Source organism: Lathamus discolor, chromosome 5, assembly GCF_037157495.1.
Source record: "Lathamus discolor isolate bLatDis1 chromosome 5, bLatDis1.hap1, whole genome shotgun sequence".
NCBI classification, from domain to species: domain Eukaryota; kingdom Metazoa; phylum Chordata; class Aves; order Psittaciformes; family Psittacidae; genus Lathamus; species Lathamus discolor.
The window spans coordinates 41,905,008-41,923,633 of NC_088888.1; the positions used below are offsets into that span (position 1 = coordinate 41,905,008).

An 18,626-nucleotide genomic window follows, 5' to 3' on the forward strand; every position below is an offset into this window, starting at 1 on the left:
ATATTAAACTGTGTACTTCTGCTGTTGGCAAAGATCAAATACTGTAATTTGCAGAGGGAGGTGGATAATGCCTACATTCAGCTAAATGAGATAATCTAAAACCTACTTTTGATTAGCAAATGCAAATTTTTTTGCCCAAAGTTATATTCCTTGTTTAATAAGGTCTCATTCCGCTGGGTTAAAAAACAGTTTGACTTTATTAGTGGTTGATCTGTCAATGAAAAAATGGTAATTACTGTGGTAAGTAGTTTGGCATAGCTACAAGTTGGGCAGAGAGGAGATTCAGAGCAGCCCTGCGCAGAAGGACTTGGGGGTGTTGGTCGATGAGAAAATGAACATGAGCCAGCAATGTGAGCTTGCAGCCCAGAAAGCCAACCGTATCCTGGGCTGCATCAAAAGGAGCGTGACCAGCAGGTCGAAGGAGGTGATCCTGCCCCTCTACTCTGCTCTCGTGAGACCTCACCTGGAGTATTGTGTACAGTTCTGGTGTCCTCAACATAAAAAGGACATGGAACTGTTGGAACAAGTCCAGAGGAGGGCCACGAGGATGATCAGGGGACTGGAGCACCTCCCGTATGAAGAGAGGCTGAGAAAGTTGGGGCTGTTCAGCCTGGAGAAGAGAAGGCTGCGTGGGGACCTCATAGCAGCCTTCCAGTACCTGAAGGGGGCCTATAGGGATGCTGGGGAGGGACACTTCGTCAGGGACTGTAGTGACAGGACAAGGGGTAATGGGTTAAAACTTAAACAGGGGAAGTTTAGATTGGATATAAGGAGGAAGTTCTTTACTGTGAGGGTGGTGAGGCACTGGAATGGGTTGCCCAGGGAAGTTGTGAATCCTCCAACCCTGGTGGTTTTCAAGGCCAGGTTGGACAAAGCCTTGGTTGACATGGTTTAGTGTAAGGTGTCCCTGCCCATGGCATGGAGGTTGGAACTAGATGATCTTAAGGTCCTTTCCAAACCTATCTATTCTATGATTCTCTAAGCAGCATTTGAGCCTTTTAAGTTGTGAAACAGTAGGCATAATGTATGGAAGACACCCATGGATAGGGATCAACCAGTGTTTATAGGTTGTATGTAAGTGTACTTAGGATATTACATATATAATGTACATGCTATATTGTATATACAGTTTAATAGGAAGCTGGAGGTAGGTAGATTTTATATTGTCAGTATTAAAAGAGAGAAAGAACTGTTAATGATATGATTGAAGGTACAGCAAGGTGGGAATTCAGTCAGTCTTCCACCTCTTCATAATATATTAATGTAGCAGGTAGTCTTTTTGCAAAGTGCATGAGAACTGACCTGAAGCTTTCTAGGCAAGATATTTAAACAATTCTAATTCTAGAAGGCATTTCAAAAACTGTTTCAGAAGGCATTACCTTGCAGGTCAGAATAGCCTCTCCTGCTGATTTCAAGAAGCCTACGCAATGTCAAGTCGTATAGAAGTGAGTATCAGAAAATTTCTTAGAACACAGGTGATAATAATGCTTATTGTTAAATTACGTCATTGAAGCATCTTCAGAATCTTTCTGTAGAAAATACTATAAAATATTTTCAGGGCAGAAGATAAAGCCCGCATTCCATAGAAGAGCTCTGATGCATGTGCTTTCCTTCCATTCAGCAGCATTCAGGAACTAAAAGCAAAGTTGTTAGTGTCAGTACTTGTTTCATCCATTGAGATTGATGGATATAGATGACTAGGGTGGTTAACAAGATGGGAATATAGCCAGTGCACTATGTCTAAATAGGAGTTAGGCTAGATTTCCTCGTTAAAGTGAGGTCTGTGGTTTCTGTTCTAGATTTTGAACTGATCTGAGGTTGGGATTAGTGGCAAAAGGATGTTTCCGCTGTGTTAGGAAGGAAGAAAATCCACAAACATCTTAGGTTTAAGTGAGATTTTCTAGAGGGAGGTATGAAACATGATGCCGAAGGCAAGGTAGGTTACATCAGAATGTTTTATTGTTTCATGGCTGCAACAGCTGAGTCAGTTCACAATGCAACTCAGAGAGAAATTGTATGTCAACAATTTTTCAGTTCCTAGCACCAGCTTTATTTATCATCCCAAAAGAAGAATTCAAAACATTCTGGAGCTCGATTGAATCTTCTGCCTAAGACCCCATTCTTTCTCTGAAACCATTGAAGGAGTATTTCAGAAATGAGCAGCACGTAAAACAGTCTGAATTTAGCAGAGGTTCTGTGGAACCCATCTTAACACTCCTGTGGCTGTGCAGGTGCTTTATAAGTAATGAACAGTTTGACAGGCATTCTTATTTTACATTCAAAGTTGGGGGGGAGGAAAGTGTAATAGTTGGGGTTTGGCTTTTTTGAAACAGCCCATGTTGGTATTTTTGCTTTCTCCAAAGTGTAATTTAAAGGCCAACTGTAATTTAAAAATGGAGCATGAATACCAAAAACATTGCATACTTTAGTAAAAAAGGTAAAAGGAAAAGCAGGCTGTATGAAGGAAGACCAAAATTGAACTGCAAAGTAAGAATTGCAAGTAACTTTGTTGTACCTTTTGATTTGAAAAATCTAAAAGGTGCTTTTTTAGAACAAGTATTTTCAGAGGAGATATTCCTCAGCAGGGTCATGCTCATTGTCGTTAGTAGTTCCATCTGTTGCAAGAGCAAGAACTTCTTTGTGAACAGCTGCTGATTATGCAGATGTTGTCTCTTTACAGGGGTTCTGTCATAAAGTAAAACATGAGCGTATGTGCACATGGGGCATCTTTCACCTGGATTTAGAGGAATGCTTCATCTTCAGTAAAAACCAGAGTTGCACAGACTGTGCCCGAAGCCTTGTTTAGCATTTGAGAGATAGTATCTGACAGACCATAAAAGCCTGTTCATGTACCTGGCATGTGTAAAAAAAAAAAAAAAAGAAAATGGCCTGTCTCATACAATAGCTTATTATAAATAGCCACCTAACTGCTTTTCAGTTCTAGAATGGTTCCAAGATCGAACAAGAAAGCTTCTGTTTGGAGGGTTGGTTTGTGTGCAAGTATGTAAAATAATTCATGTCTCAAGTTATCCTTCCATCCAGGTCTAGTTGCCTTTGGAAGATCACAGCTGGGGTTATGGGGTTGCTGCCATACCCTTCTGGACAGATCTTTGTAAGTGTATTTGATGATATTGTCAAAAGCAGGTGTAATGGCATTTGGCCAGAGGTAAATTCTACAAAGTACAAATGTCATTTACTTCCCTAGTTAAAAAAGATAGTCTACCATATTCAGTGTGAAGTAGAGCAAAACTGTGATACAAGGGAGAGACAGTGAATCAAGCTGCCATCTGGAATGAACTTGATTTACTTGTGTTTTAAAATGAACTGGAATACATCAATTGGTTTTGGTCTATGGTTAAAATTTCATTTAATGTACAGACAAAAAGGTATTGAAAGTCATTATTACAAAGTGCAGATGTTATACAACATGTTTTTCCCAGATTTAAGAATGAATCAGTAGAATCAAAAAGAGATGATCTGAAGTTCAAATTTTTACTCTTAAAGCATGCACAATACAGCCAAAGATGTAGCAGAGATGGGTATACAATGCTTTAAAATTCATGAAATAAATCTGCTAAATAAATTTAATATGCAGTCTGACAACATATTTTAAACTGAGACATGTGGCTCTGTATGCATGACGTGGCACATTGATGATTCAGATTCGGACAAATCTCATAGTCTTATTTTCAGTCTAAAGGCTCTTGTCTGACTGGTCATTGAATGCATGGAATGAGAACTTTGTGTTGTGCTACACATGGATCTGAATGACTTTTAAGATGACTGGGATTCCATTGCTCTCCATTGTTTTTCTAGGGCAGTGATCATCACAGCTTTCTTACAATGATAAAGAGAAGGACCTCTCTCTTTGGAGGGTAAACACTGTTTAACACCCTCATGAAAATCAAGCACAAGGGGATATTCCTGCATCAGCATATTTACACACAAGTATAAGACCTCTGTGCCTGAGGAAGGAGGAGTTTGTAAATAACTTTTTTGCAAATAACTTTTTGTAAATAAACATGTCATACTAAGAAAACATCCCAGCTCAGGGCTACATCAGGGTCTCTTTAACTGAGAAGTGGCTCCAGAAGGCCCCTGCAGCTGGTCCTACTACTAAGCAAAGTGTCTACATTACTAAAATTTCAGTTATGAGCAGTTTGATTCTCTGTTAGGTCTAATCAAAAGTACATCCTGTTGAGGTGGTCCTTCTGCAGCCTTGCTAAGAAATGCTGCTCTGAAAAGGTGCGGATGGTTGTTCTGCGAAAATATGAGTGCTTGACCTAGGGCAGAGACTGGAACAGTGGCAGTGCAAATACAGCTGGTGATTCTTAGAAAAGGCTAAGAAATTCTCTAAACCAGGAGAATTCTCTCTAGAAAATGAGGGTTGGTGGTGCTTGCAGACACAGTATGCAGCTGCATATTTTCAGGGTGAATATCCAGGAGACTGGTGTGTTTGGGGAAAGCAAGCTGAGGTAATGTGCTTTAGCAGGGTAAAACCGATTTCAGTTTCCAGTGATTACAGCTGCAGCTAGATGGATTATTGGTAATAAATTCATCAAGTTCCATTTGAAAACTAATTAGAACAGTGGCCTCCCTTGCTGATACAGACTAGTAATTTCCTTTTAATTCCCAGACTAAATTTCTTTGTAGTTAGCTTATACTCAGTTTTCCTCTTGCCAACATGATGGGTTTGCTTTGCTGTCTTTTTCTGTTCCCTAGTGTGTGTGCACCCAAGTGTCTCTTTGGTTCCTTATAGTATCAGTATGTCCAATCACGCTCTTCCTCATCTGGCAGAATTCTCCTTGGCATAAACATATGTGCATATACCCTAATTCACAAAAAAAACCCCAAAACCAAAAAAAACATGTTATAATTAATTGCTGTAATCTTACCCCTTATAATTAAATCCTCCTCTTTCCCATTTAACCCCAGTTAAGCTTTCTGAAATTATACTGCCTGATGCTAGGAACTCAGGCTAAAAACCTCTGCTCTCATGAAGCAATATAAAATGCTGATCTTTGAACTTATTACTCCTGCCCAATTCAATCAAAGCAGAACACATTAAAGGTGGAGATGACATTTAAATTCCATTCACCGGAACTGGGAAAAATGCAACCAGGAAGCCTTATGACAGTTAGCATATTTCTCTCATCTTGTTGGAAAGTTCCCTTTAACCCATATTAACATCTTACACTAATTGAGAAGGAGGTAATAAATTACTTCATGGATCATTCAAAGACTGATGATACAGTGACATACAAAGGTTTTCTCTGAAGAGTCATTAACTGATTATTTAATCTTTGCCAGAGCCTCTGAAATTCTATATTTATTTCCAGGCTTTTTTTTTTTTTTGGAAGACTTAAGTGAAAGATGTGATGGCTATAACCTAGAGATATGGTGCCAGAAAATTAACAGTGAATGTATAATCAATATTTCCAGCATCTATTGATTTATGTCAGTAATTACCTGTGAAACCATAATGCTGACTGTTATCAAAATAGCCTGCTCTTTATGGTGTAAAATACTAGTTGTGCCAAGGGATTCCTTATTTATCTCAATAAATTAAATATAATAGTGATAACTCTAAGCAAGTGTTTATATTATGTGACACCTTTGACACTGGCCAGACAGTTAATTTATTCAGAAGGTTTCTAGGCATGAATTAGTCAAGAAAAAAGTAATTCCCAGAATCAGACAGCAAAACCCTTGCTTTGAGTCAGCCCAGGCAATGCAGCTGTAGAATATACTTGAAATATAACAAAGCAGTTTTCCTGAAAAATCGCACAGGTTCTGTTCTAGTTTGACGCTTGTATTTGATTTTTTTTTTTTTAATTTTTTTTTTTTTTAAGCTAAGAAGCAACAGTCTAAGTTATGTCACTGGGAAACTGTCATTACACGGTAAATTACAGTTTATGGAAATTGGAATATAGCGCTGATTTTCTCTAGGTTAGTAGTTCATAACTGGTTCCAGTAAAAAGAGGCCTATAAATTTACCGATTAATTGCAGCTCTGTCCATGAAGGTTTGTATTGAGCAAGTCTGAAAATGGGAGTTTTAGCTTGCCAACTACATAATGGTTTTTCAAGGTGTAAGGTGTTCCCAATTTTATCAAAAATCACAGGGACTGCAGAGGACTGGACTCGTGGATTTTCAGTAGCTTATGCGTATGCTCAGCTCCTTTCAAAAACAAGCCCACAGAAAGTGCAGCTGTGTATCCTGGTGATCGAAGAGCAATAGTGAGGAACAGTAGTTGGTACAATCACAATTCAGTTTAGTCCATCTTAGGGTATTAACAGAGTGGCCTTGGCTTTATACCTGACTTGGTTTTAATGATGTCAATTATCACAGTGGTAATTCATGTCTTGAACCACTTGACTCTTCGAGTGTTCACTTCTTGCCTCAATGTGGTTTAGTTTTGTTTGTGATAAACACGCTCCTTTCCTGGCTCCTTATTTTTGTGTTAAAATCGCCATGATTTTAAAGGAAGAGAAACCATAAAACATCTTTAAAAAAAATAAAATAAAAAACAAAAAAAACCTACGAACATGGGCTCTGATTAATTTAGACATGATGGCGAAGGCCGTATGTTAGTGCTATTAGTACTGCACTTGACTAGAGCTTAAAATGCTTAATGGAAGTTATTAAACTTTATTCTTCTACCATTATTTAATATTGGCAAATGATTCTTGCTGATCCATACTGCTTTAAGATTAATTGTTTAAATCAGCAGTGTAGTTTGCACAGTTGAAGCTAAGCGTAAGTGTAAGCGAAAGCCTTGTACCACAAAAGTCATTAAAGATATAAGAAACATTTCCATAGCAGAATTCCTCTGGACGAAAAATGCTTGTCCCGTATGTTTCCCCTCTTTTTTTTCCTGAGTTCACAAATGCTACGAAAGGTTTGTGTGTCTATTATCCATGTTTTTTATTGTTTTATATCTTAATGGCTATCACATAAATTGATTAAATAACAATAATACCATGATGCACATTAAAGTTCAAGGATAAAGCTATGGTGAATTAGAACGGTAGAGGACTACTTGCAGACATTTCTCTGGTTTCTATAAAATTTTTTAATAATTTCATCTAAGAATAAAGTATCCAAAATGAGAATCCAAAATATCTAAAAAGAAACTGTAGATAGATTAGGAGTAGTATACATTATTGGAAATCTACAGAAATAGTACAAAGATTAAAAATTCTCATAGTGAGTAGGGCAACTAGAGACAAAGAAAATGTAAGAGAAAATCTGAAATAAATAGCGATGGATAAAAAATGTGTGCTGAATGTTTTCCAGATGTATTGGATACTCAAATTTAAGAGAAAATAGTCTTTTGTGTAAATCTATTACCTATAAACATCTGAAGTTTTTTGGTAAAAAGTTTTAAAAATTAAATGGTAATAGTATATATGCATAGAGCAATAGGACTAACAAACATTCAAACCCATAATGAGATCATGAAAAAGAGAAAAATTGGGAATGGAGGAGCAGTAACAAATTTCCGCTGTTCCATGAGGTAGTCCCTCGAAGTTTGCCTTATCGCAAATGAAATTATTTTTTTCCCCATTTGCTCCAAAATTAGCATAGGTGCAGGGTAGAAAGTAATTAACTATAATATAACCCCTAGCAGCATAGAAGAGTAATACAAAATAATATTTGGGAAGAGTTTTCAGTTTCTGGTAGGACCTAACAAAAAAATACAGGATCTTCAGCTCACTGCAGCACAACACTACCTACCCACTTGGAACTGGGGGCACTATTCCTCCAAGCCAGGGAGGCAAGGCAATGCTGGGGAGTCCCATTCTTTACCTGACTCCAGTCCCCACTCCTGAGACTGTGGGAGCCTGTATTGGGTGTTTGTGCCTGTATTAGGATATGGTGTCTGGGTCTCCTCTAGCATCTTTTGTGTTTCATCTTGAACAGCTTCACTTATTTCCCATACATAACAGTTGGTAGTTGAGTATCATCTCTGACCCACTTGAGCTTTCAGCAGATACATAATTGACAGGTGAGGTCTCCAGGGGACTGAACAGGAGGTTTCAACACTTTCTCATCCTGGAGCACACAAGTGGTCGGTCTTACTTTACAACTTTTCAGATTTCCTCTATCCAAATCAAGGAAAGGGTGAGATGCTGCTTTTTTCCAATTTTGATTTTACTAGGTTTGTGACAAAAAGGAGAAATACATAAAGTAAGAAATCTTCCCTGCTAAAACTATAGTCTGTGAAGGACAGATTTGGATATTTTCTTGATAATAAGGAAATATGAAGTAATATCCTTCAATAGGGCATATCTACTTAAGTTAACGAGAGGAAATGCATATGATGTAGTGAGCTGCTGTCGTTAAGCATTTTATTTGTGATTGGTAATGCTATACACAGCGTTTCTGCCTTCAAGGATTTAATTTAAACTCCTCATAGTAATTTAGATTATTAATACTTTGAAAAGTTAACTAGCCCTCCCCCCCCCCAAAAAAAAATGTGTGAATGTGCTGTTAAAAGTTTATCTGAGCTACATTATAAAAACACCAAATCTCTCCTTTTTGTGAGAAATGGGTGTTAATATTTCAGTTACTATGAATCTGCGGCAGGACTATGGAGGTAGCAAAAATGGAGGAGACATAACATAGCAGCCTACTTTTAGAATTCCTTTGTATTTTATTTTTACAGATACAACTTATTATAGACAAAAAACATGAAACACACACACACCCAAACAAAAGCAAAACACAAAACCACAAAAGCCCACAAAACAAAATGACCTCTAATAGCTCCAGAGACATTCAAGCTATAAAAGAACCTGCTTTCTGTGGTGCTTTAGGTTGTGACAGGCACAGCTTTTAACAACCTTTCTCTCACTTTCAGAGCATTTCTGTGAAGGCTGCAGCTAAATGAGTATTGCATCCACAGCTGCGATCAGCAGATTCTGCTGCCATGACTATTATGTAAGCAAGATTCTTCAATAGAAAAGCATCTTTTTTTGATGAAGAACTTAAGACCTTGAGCTCTCAGCTTAACACGGTTTCCATAGGCAACTGGGACTTAACACACCAAGTCCCAGTTGCCTATGGAAAGATTTGAGATGGCAGCTCTCAAGGAGAGTTTGATTTCCTATCTGGTCCCGAAAAAAGAAGTAAGCAAGAAATTTAATACCTGTCTGCCTGTACACCAAGGTTTCCATTCAGGCTGGAGATGAAGGGTTGCTAGTAATATGTTTCTATTTTGAAAGGATATGGCGTCCTTTACAGGTAGAGCTTTCCCTGCCTGGTGACTATCTAATATTAATCTCTGTGTTTCTGAAGACCATGGGCTACACAATAAAAATGTTTTTCTTGATCTTGAGGGTAAGTCCTGGTGACAGCTGTTCCTTTGTATTTTCTTCTGTTGCAGTTCCCAGAAGTTAGCATTTCTAGCATTAGCAGCTACTTTAAAGTGTTTCTTCAAATATAACTAATTTCTGCATTTTGGATATATCTGAAATATATGTACCTTCAAGGTTTTGCACCTTTTTTATCACCTCAGGTGTGGTAAGTCCACAGGCAATCTCTTTAATAATTTTTTATTACATTTGAAATCTGTTGAGTTTAGAGAACCAAAAAAATAAGGTTTTGTTGACAACCCAGACTGGGCTATGGAAGGATTAAATCTTGTAGGGGAGGAAAGTTGATCTTAAGTGCTAATAGCCGTAATCATTATGATGAATGTACAGTGAAACGCATAGCTAGCTGAACATCTCATAAAAATAAGCTGATATTACGAAGACTGAAGGACAGGCCAAATCTTACCTTTGTCGGCACAGTAAAGATGTCTAGTTATGGCCTCGTGTTCCATCAAAGGAATCCTAGCAAACGTGTGCAGTGCATCATGCGCATACTGTTTTTCTGAGCTGAAACAGCAAAGCTGTAACTAACATTGCTGTTGACTTTATCAAAGGTGTTAGCTAACTTGGCAGTTTGACCTTTCTCTTCTGATGACAAACACTTGGGAATATGCATTAGAAGTTATCTTGGCTTGACTTTTTGTGCTTTATTTGGTGCTATTGCTGCTGCCTTTTGGCTTTTGTGAGGGAAAATGCCCTTTTCTTGCATTCCTGGCTCTAGCTGTAAAATAGACTGCAATGAACAAACTTCTGCCCTGAAAACCTAATATGTTAGATCTGCTTGCCAGAAGTAGCTGGCTGCTACTAAGCACAAAATCAGTGTCTTACGATATGATCAAGTTTTTACCTTAACGTTATAAATATTCATTATCTCACATTTTCACTAATTGCTCTAGTGCAAGAGAAAATGTTAATTTTTAATCAATAATACAGCATCCTTGAGAACATTTTACAAATTAAGAGTTCATTCGGGTCCCAGCATATGTTGTTGATGTTGGTTGTTACATGCTAATTAGTTTGGATTTTTTTAATCAGGAATAGTGCTGGAAATGCAAGCTATAAAACTGTCATTGAGCAGAAATTTTCTGAGCAGAGGTCAAGTAAGAGCTCCCATATAGAAGAAGCAGGATGTAGTTACTTGCTGTTTTGACTTTTCTCTGTGAAATCAGTTGATAAGGAAATTAACTCTTCTTCCTTATATAGGTTAACCAACAGTATGTGTAGTGCTCAGGAATTTCTTCTGATTAGTGATTTCACTATTTTAAGGCACTATGATTATGAATTGATGGGTTTTTTGAAGGTTAAGTATTTTAAAGCACAGATTTATTCATGCAGACTATCAATTACTTTGATATCCTTTGCATTAGCATTAAAGTTAAGGGTCTTTGAACTGAAAGGATTTCATTAATTACAGGCAAAAGATATGGAGTCCATAATTCCTTTGGATGTAACTGTCACGAATCTTGAAATGTGGGAGGAAGAGTCATTAGCAGAGTGCAATTCACATTGGTTCATCTCAAAGGGAGTTTGATGTGATTGCCTCAAGTAGAGTACAGAAGGTCAGCACGGGCCAATACCCTCAGCTAACAGAAATGAAGAAAGTTCACAGAGCTGCATGACAGCTAGCTCCAGTAATCCTGACTCCTCTGTCTAGATGACTTGCTCCTTTGGGAGAAACCTATTGTCAACTGCTGAAGTCTCTTGCCATTTAAATTCTTAAAGGGATTTTATTTTTTATTAGGTGACATTTCTGTAATATTCTACATGACTTAACATTATTTTTAGGGATAGTAGTAAGGTTCAATTAGAGATTAAGGATCAAGATGATGACCTGCTCCCTATTTCTACGTGTTTCACTTCCAATTTTTCTCTTTGATATTCTCCTACTGTAGCGCTTGTATAATTTCACATACTATTAAACACAAAAAGGAAATCTTGAATCCTTGCAGACTGAGAAGATATGTGACAGGCAAGGAAGGGACATTTCTCCACTTCATTTAGCAGAGCTTGGGCACAAAAAAAATGAATGTGAGAGAGAGCGAGCACCAATCACCAGTTCTCAGTTCTTTTGTGCTTTAGTTTATTCTACTGGTGCAAGACCAGAAGAGGAGGCACACTTGAATGACTGGAGGCATTTGCCCTTCTCCTCCCTGCACCACTAACATGGACAGGAGCAATTCTGAGAGCGAATGAGAAGGTGCAGGCTGGCAGAGTCACCAGAAGCAGTGAAACATGAGAAGTGTCCATAGGGTCTTTGTCCAATATAAGAAACTTGAAATTATGTTAATGGGAAGGAGAATATTCCTCTAAACTGTTGCTATTCATCTTATCTAGCATCAAACAATATAAGATTTGGATCTGTTTTAGCTCCTTTACTAGATCTCAGTTATAAAAGATTAAATCTTAATCAGTTCTGTAGTGGACAACAAATAATTCACTCTTAATATGGCTTTTGAAGTAATACATATGACTTCATGACTCCTGGTTGACTCTCAGAAGTAATTACAAGAGGTGTCTGCCTCAGTCTTCTCCCCCTCTTAATCCTTTTACCATCCCATTGTCCCATGTTAGTGTTAAAGTGAATATTCCCCAAAATGAGATGTTGCGGCATCAAATTGACTCAAGTGGCCTGGCTTTTCTGGCTGACACAGATTGTGCATAACTTCATGCCTACAGGGAGATAAAGGGAGAAGATTATTTTTTCTGAATCTTAGTTATTTCTGTTTCTTCTACAGAACAGGTCCAGTTTCTTCATGTCACTTACTGGTCTCAGCCTCTACAAGAATGCTGAGACTGGGATTGACTGAACAAAATACTTCATTCATAAATGTTTCCTGTTACTCAACTGAAAAATTTGGAAGGAGAGAGAAAGGATGAGAAAGGCCTGGATCCAGCTGAATAGTAGCAAAAATTGGTAAATGTGAAGAGTACAGTGCGGAAGAAGCACAATGGTTATTTTGCTTGGGGACGGAGAGGCTTTCTGTGGCGATTTTTATTTTGGTTGTTACTCATCTTCTGATACAACTGCCTTTTAGGAAGTATGTGAGATGCACTTTATTCTGGTTGCATGAAGTTCACAGCCTCTGGGGCTATGAAAAGGTTCAGCTGATAGTTAAAATTAAAGGTAGGTCACTTACAGCTAGTCATATTTTAAATCTTTTGATACTTTTGGGGAACTACTTTCCATGCCATAACAAGCAGAGGCACTTTTTTCCCCTGTTAATTGGCATTTCAGGTTGTAGCTATATTTTCTGTCATAGCCAAGTCTTAAGCTTTTATGTCTCCTGTCATAGTGACAAAGTGTTAACAATTTCATTCAAGCAGTCAGTCAGTCAAATTAAAATTTCACACCATCTGTATTGTTTATCTGTCTTGTCCTACTGTCTTCTTTCTAATGGCCAGTGACTCTTAAGCCCTGACCAAATTTTAAGTGGAAAGGATTATTTGGGGGTTTTCTTTTTTACTATTTAATTAAGTATATTAGGTCTGTGCCTCATCACAGTATCTGCTTTACTTCAGTCAGATTCGTAAGTTCTTCTGCCGTCTATACTCTCAGACTCAAGCCTGCTATACAAGTGCAGTAGTATATTAGTCACCTCTGAATCAACAGCACTCAGAAATGTTAGAGCCTTGAAAAATCATGAAGTCACAAACATTTGTATTTAAAGTAACAGCTCCCCATCTTCCATGTACCTCCCGTTTTATTCTTCCCTGGCATGTGGGCTGCATTATTTTGACTCATCTATATAAATACATAGTAAATGCCATGGTTTAAAAAAATGGTAATTGGCTGCACTACTGCCAAACAAAGGAGCTCCATTGTTTCTCGGTCTTTTGCATCCAGACTCAAACACATGCAGCATCTAGAAATACTACTATGCTGTATGAGTTATTTACCACTTATGAGATGCCTTTTCTGGCAAAATACAGTCCCCCCCCCCCCCCCCAAAAAAAAAAAAAAAAAAATCCACCAAAAGAACCGCAAAATCAAAAAACCAAACATTTAAATCTTGTAACTGGTGATGGTGACCAGATTAATGGTGATACAGCTTTTTCATATGACTTCATTGCAGTCCAGTAGGGAAGATGCAACAGCCCCATTTTGTGGGACCCAGAGATGACAGCAGAGTGAACAATGAGTTTGAGGATTTATATATAATTGTGTCCCTGTGTGTATATATATGTATGAAGAGTAGACAAATCTGATAAGAACAATGAATGGTTTAATTTGGTCTGATTTTCTAGTTATCCCAGAAATCCATTGAGCAACCTTTTTTCAGATGTAGATTAAATCTAAACATGAATCCGAAGCAAATTGCGTATCCATTTATTCCACACAAGGGAAGAAAATGCATAAATAAGCTTAGATTTTTTTTTATGTTCACTTTATTGCACATGCCCCCGATAGTTATTTAATTTTAAATGGTTTGAGCTTTCAGTCATAGATTTTGAGCACACATCTCTTCAAAGAGATTTTCAGTGCTGCTGCATTCCAAAATAAGCTGCGATATAAATAAAGCAAAGTAAAAATGCTTCAGTAACAAAACTTAAACGTACTTAATGTCATAGTTCACAAATCTCAACAATTTTAAATACCATTCCTTTATTTTCTGGGTGGTTTAATCACTCTTTCTCATTTAAAAATGTAATAAATAAGTAGAATATTAACTGTAAATGTAAATATATACAGTGCATTTAATAAAAATGTAATCAAATACTGCATACACTATATACATCTTTTCATGTACTGTAAGCCAATTCAGAAAATTGCAAGTCAAATTCAAATAAAATTGCCAGTATTCTGACCAGCTCACCTGCTATTATGAGGCCTGCATTTGTCCAGACTTGTGAATTTGGTCTAAAAACGGGTCAGGAGGAAACAGCTTTGGTGTTAGTAGAAGTTTATATGAAAACACATCCAACTGAGGTGCTGCTGCTGCACCAAAAAGAACATGACCAGCAGGTCGAGGACGGTGCTTCTCCTCTTCTACTCCACTCTCATGAGACCCCATGTGCAGCACTGCATCCAGCTCTGGGCCCCCAACACAAGGCGGATGTATATATGCTTGAGCAAGTTCAGAGATGAGCCACAAAGATGATCAGTGGTCTGGAGCACCTGTCCTGTGAAGATAGGCTGAGAGAGTTGGGGCTGTTCAGCCTGGAGAAGAGAAGGCTCCGGGGAGACCTTATAGCAGCCTTCCAGTACCTGAAGGGGGCCTGCAAGAAATCTGGTGAGGGACTATTAACAAGGGCATGTAATAACAGGACAAGGGGAAATGGCTTTACACTGCAAGAGAGTAGATTTAGATTAGATATGAGGAAGAAGTTCTTTAGCCTGAGGGTGGTGAGGCTGTGGAACAGGTTGTCCAAAGAAGCTGTGGTGCCTTGGCATGGCTCAAGGCCAGGTTGGACAGGGCTTTGAGCAACCTGGTCTAGCATAAGGTGTCCGTGCCTGTGGTGGGGGGCTTTGAATTAGATGATCTTTAAGGTGCCTTCCAACCCTAACCATTCCATGATTCTATGGATGCAGCAGTTATAACAGAGTACCTATGTAATGTTTGTGTGTAATGTCTTGGGTTGTTTTTAATTTAGCCTTTGAAGGACTGAAGTCAGTCAGGATTTCCTTTAAAATACACACTGCAAAACAAAGAAGAGAGAGACATACACAGAGAAATGCGAACAAAACCTACTGGGACATTAAACCTGTTTCTAGCACAAACTTCTAATCAAGGTCATATGTTGACTGGTCCTAGGGTGGCCGTTCTTCTTTGCTTCATGTTTCTTCAAATACCATCATTATGACTTGGAGAACTTGTAGCATTCCTAGGAAGAGCTTCATTGGTAAAGAAAGAAATAAGCACAGAAGCACTCAAATAGTTAGAAATGTCACTGCCTGACTTTAATTTTAAAGTAAAGATCCCAGCAACATTTTTTTCCAGGTATCTCAGTATTTTCAAAGCCACAAAATGATCTCTCTCAGGCTATCAAAGGCTGCTTTAAGATTCTGTGAGCTCTTTGTAAGAGTCCTTGAGGATTCCCTGCCATTTTTGATCCAAACGTGTAGCCTTTATATTGATTGAATTGAAATTTTCATGAGAACAGATCTCCTTGTAGCATCTCTCTCTTTTATACCTCTGGGTAAAGCTGTGCTCCCTGCATCTCAATTAAATCAGCATTGACCTTGCAACTCCCAGCTGAAAACGCAGGAGTTCGTCTTGTCACTTTTTGTCCCTGCTGTTTTCAAGAAATTGTTGTGCCCTCCAGAATTGCTGGAGCCAACCTTCAAAAATACATCTAAAATACGCTATGGAAGTATTTAAAATAGAATCTTGGTATTAAAGGTAACAAAACAACAAGGCGCTCCTTCTGGGAATAGTTAAAATAGTAATGAAGTCCATACAAATTAATTCTTTGGTCTTCGTTTGCATCATTTGTTAACCAGAAGTGTCCTTAAATTTCTGTCTAGGAAGGTGCTGTGCCATGTGGCAAGCTGAACATGATAGTGGGGATAGAGCGGAAGCATTATAGGTAGAGCTGGGTACATCATAAACAGGTTTTAACAGCCAGTTGAGGAAGCAGGTGTGCGTTTTATCACTGGGTTCAGCCAAACTAATAACACACAGGTAAGCCACTGCTTCTCCTAACAAATAGCTGTATAGGAGACATAATGATGGAGACCTTGAGAAAAATGAACCCTGCAAAACTTCTTTCGTTTTGGTTTGTTGTTGTTGTTGTTTTTTTCATTCAACTCCGCAGAAGGGTTTGTGTGCATTTGTACTTATACAAAACACAGAATATTGACCTACAGTCAGTCTGATGTTTCCTGAATTCTAAAGCAGAAGGGTATTTTTACTGAAGACATTCTTAGATAGAGAGTGGATAATTCAAAGACAGTTATAATCGGTTTAAAGTCACTATATTTTCTATGTTATTCTGTACATTTTGCTGAGCATTAACTCAAAGAGAAATTGCAGGATATTTTGCATTGTGCTTATTCTGACTTTTAAAAATAGACTTCTCCAGTACTTTTAACAGCCTGTAATACTTTTCTTATGTCTAGAATATGGTACAGGTGTTTTATTTCTCTTCTCTTCCATTTTTCAAGCAGGAATTTTAAAAATCCTTTATTATGTATTGGAAGATGTAAGCTCTATTCCAAGAGTAAACAAACCAAGCCCTAAAGACTCTTCGGCTAAGTTTACTAAACTATATGCAGTTTAACAAGTGCCCTATTTTCAGAGGCATCTGTTCTATTAACTAAAGGGCTTTTCCCCCCTAAGAAGCAATTTTGGAAGGTTAGGTAATTGAGAGGCTTGTTAAACCCCTAGTTAGGGAGGACTGTTTGTTTTAAATTTCACTCTGGTTTAGATGTTTTCTGGTTTACTTTTGGTTCTGAATGAGTACTAAAATCATGCTTATGGATTTGGGGGATTTGCTAGCTTTCCCTGCTATGGGTTCTTCAGTGAAACATGTTTGTTCATGTGCTTTCTCCAGAATTAATGAAGTCAGCTCCAAATTAATTTTTTCCTTTTATTTTTGAATCAAGTAGGATGTTCTGGCTATTTTTCATCTTTCTTGTAGGCATTTGGTGTATATGAGTGAAGAGGGTTTTGCTCAGCGTTGTCTGTTATGATTATGTTTATTAAAGGAGAGTTTGTGGGATCAAAGACAGAGACCTAATATTCTCTATGTTTTCTAGTCACCTATTTCTGTGTCTTGGAATATGGAATATGTAGACTGGAATATGTATGTTGATAGTAATTTTTTATGCAGATGCTAAAATGAGACAAGAGAACTGTGGTCTGGTAAAAGCAGGACAGAAAGAAAACAGAAATAATGTGTAATTTGGCTTAGAGTCTGAAAATCTGGGACTCAGAAGTTGTCCAGTCATAGCCTGATCTGCTCTGCTTAACAGAAATAGGTCATGTATTCAGGGGAAGAAATATAATAGCGGCAGGCATTTTTTCCAGTTTGGATCAGTTTGTTCAGGTATAAGCCTTAGGATACAGGATATATATAACATAAAGTATAAAGCAATTATTGCCTAACTAGCACACAGAATATAGGTAGGATTTAATGAGCTGTTAGGCAAAGCAACAGTCCATAAGCATTAGCATTAGCTCTTAGGCTGAGCATGCTGCACCTCCGGCCAGCATGAGACTTAGTGGGGAAGGGTCAGCCTCTGCAGCCCCCGGCACTGGCTCCACATTGCTGCTGAGCTGCCGTCTGCCACCAGCTCTGTCATCACTGCTGTCGCTGCCAGCTCAGACCTGTGACCCAGTGATTCCCAACTCACTTGACCAGCATCTGTGGCTTTTCCCTTTAGGGTTTTACATTTTTCCATGTTGGTGCACCTTTTCATCTTGAATCCTTGAGCCACTAACAAGCCCTGTAACAGCTACTGTACCCCATTTGGGGGTTGGAACTAGTTGATCTTAAGGTCGTTTCCAACCCTAACTATTCTGTGATTCTATTTGTATTCTCTTTTCTCATTTTTCTACTCCATACAACTCTTTCACCCAGCTTAGTAATGTTCTCAGAAACAAGAGTCCCAGTTAAACAGTAGAACTGGGTAAGAGCTGGACCTCTAGTCCTGGAAACACAGAGGATCGGGACCCTAGGAAGCGGAGGGGGTGCTTATAAAGCATCACTGTTTGTTATTTTTTTTACTATGGCCTATTTTTTTTTACTGTTAGTATTTAGCTTTATCAATTTTTGACAACTAAACAATTCTGAAAATTTGATTTCTGGCAGCATAGCATTGCATCCTGCTTTTCCCCCTTACATCAATATAGGCTGTTGTTCTGTGTTGACCTAATATTTCGTCTTTCTCTGTTCACCTGTATTTCTGTATTTCATCTTTCACTGCTTTCTTGAACCACTGACATTATTTCTTTTCACAACTACTTTCAAGTGTATAGTATATGCTGTAGGTTTATAATACAAATTCTATAACCAGGAAATGTATTTGTTTCATGGATTGCAATGGAAAATAAATCATATTTCCATGAGGGCATCTGTGTTTTCACTTCTTAGCATAACTATGTTATTTTGCAGTATTCATAGAAGCTGTCCTTACAAACTAATATTTATGTAAATGCTGAAAAATTAGACATCCAGGGAATTACTTTTTCTAGAATAGATTTATATTTGCTCCAAATTCCTTTCTTGAATGCAGATTGATAACCTATGTTTTGAATATCAAGGAAGAATATTCTCTATTTCAATGGATTTTGTATACTTATGC

General features: G+C 37.9%; 1 protein-coding gene across 5 annotated transcripts in view; it reads left to right on the top strand.

The window, feature by feature from the left end:
• SASH1 (SAM and SH3 domain containing 1) overlaps positions 1-18,626 on the top strand; it is a 567,989-nt gene that overhangs the window by 221,787 nt on the left and 327,576 nt on the right. The gene's annotated exons all lie outside the window — the stretch shown is intronic.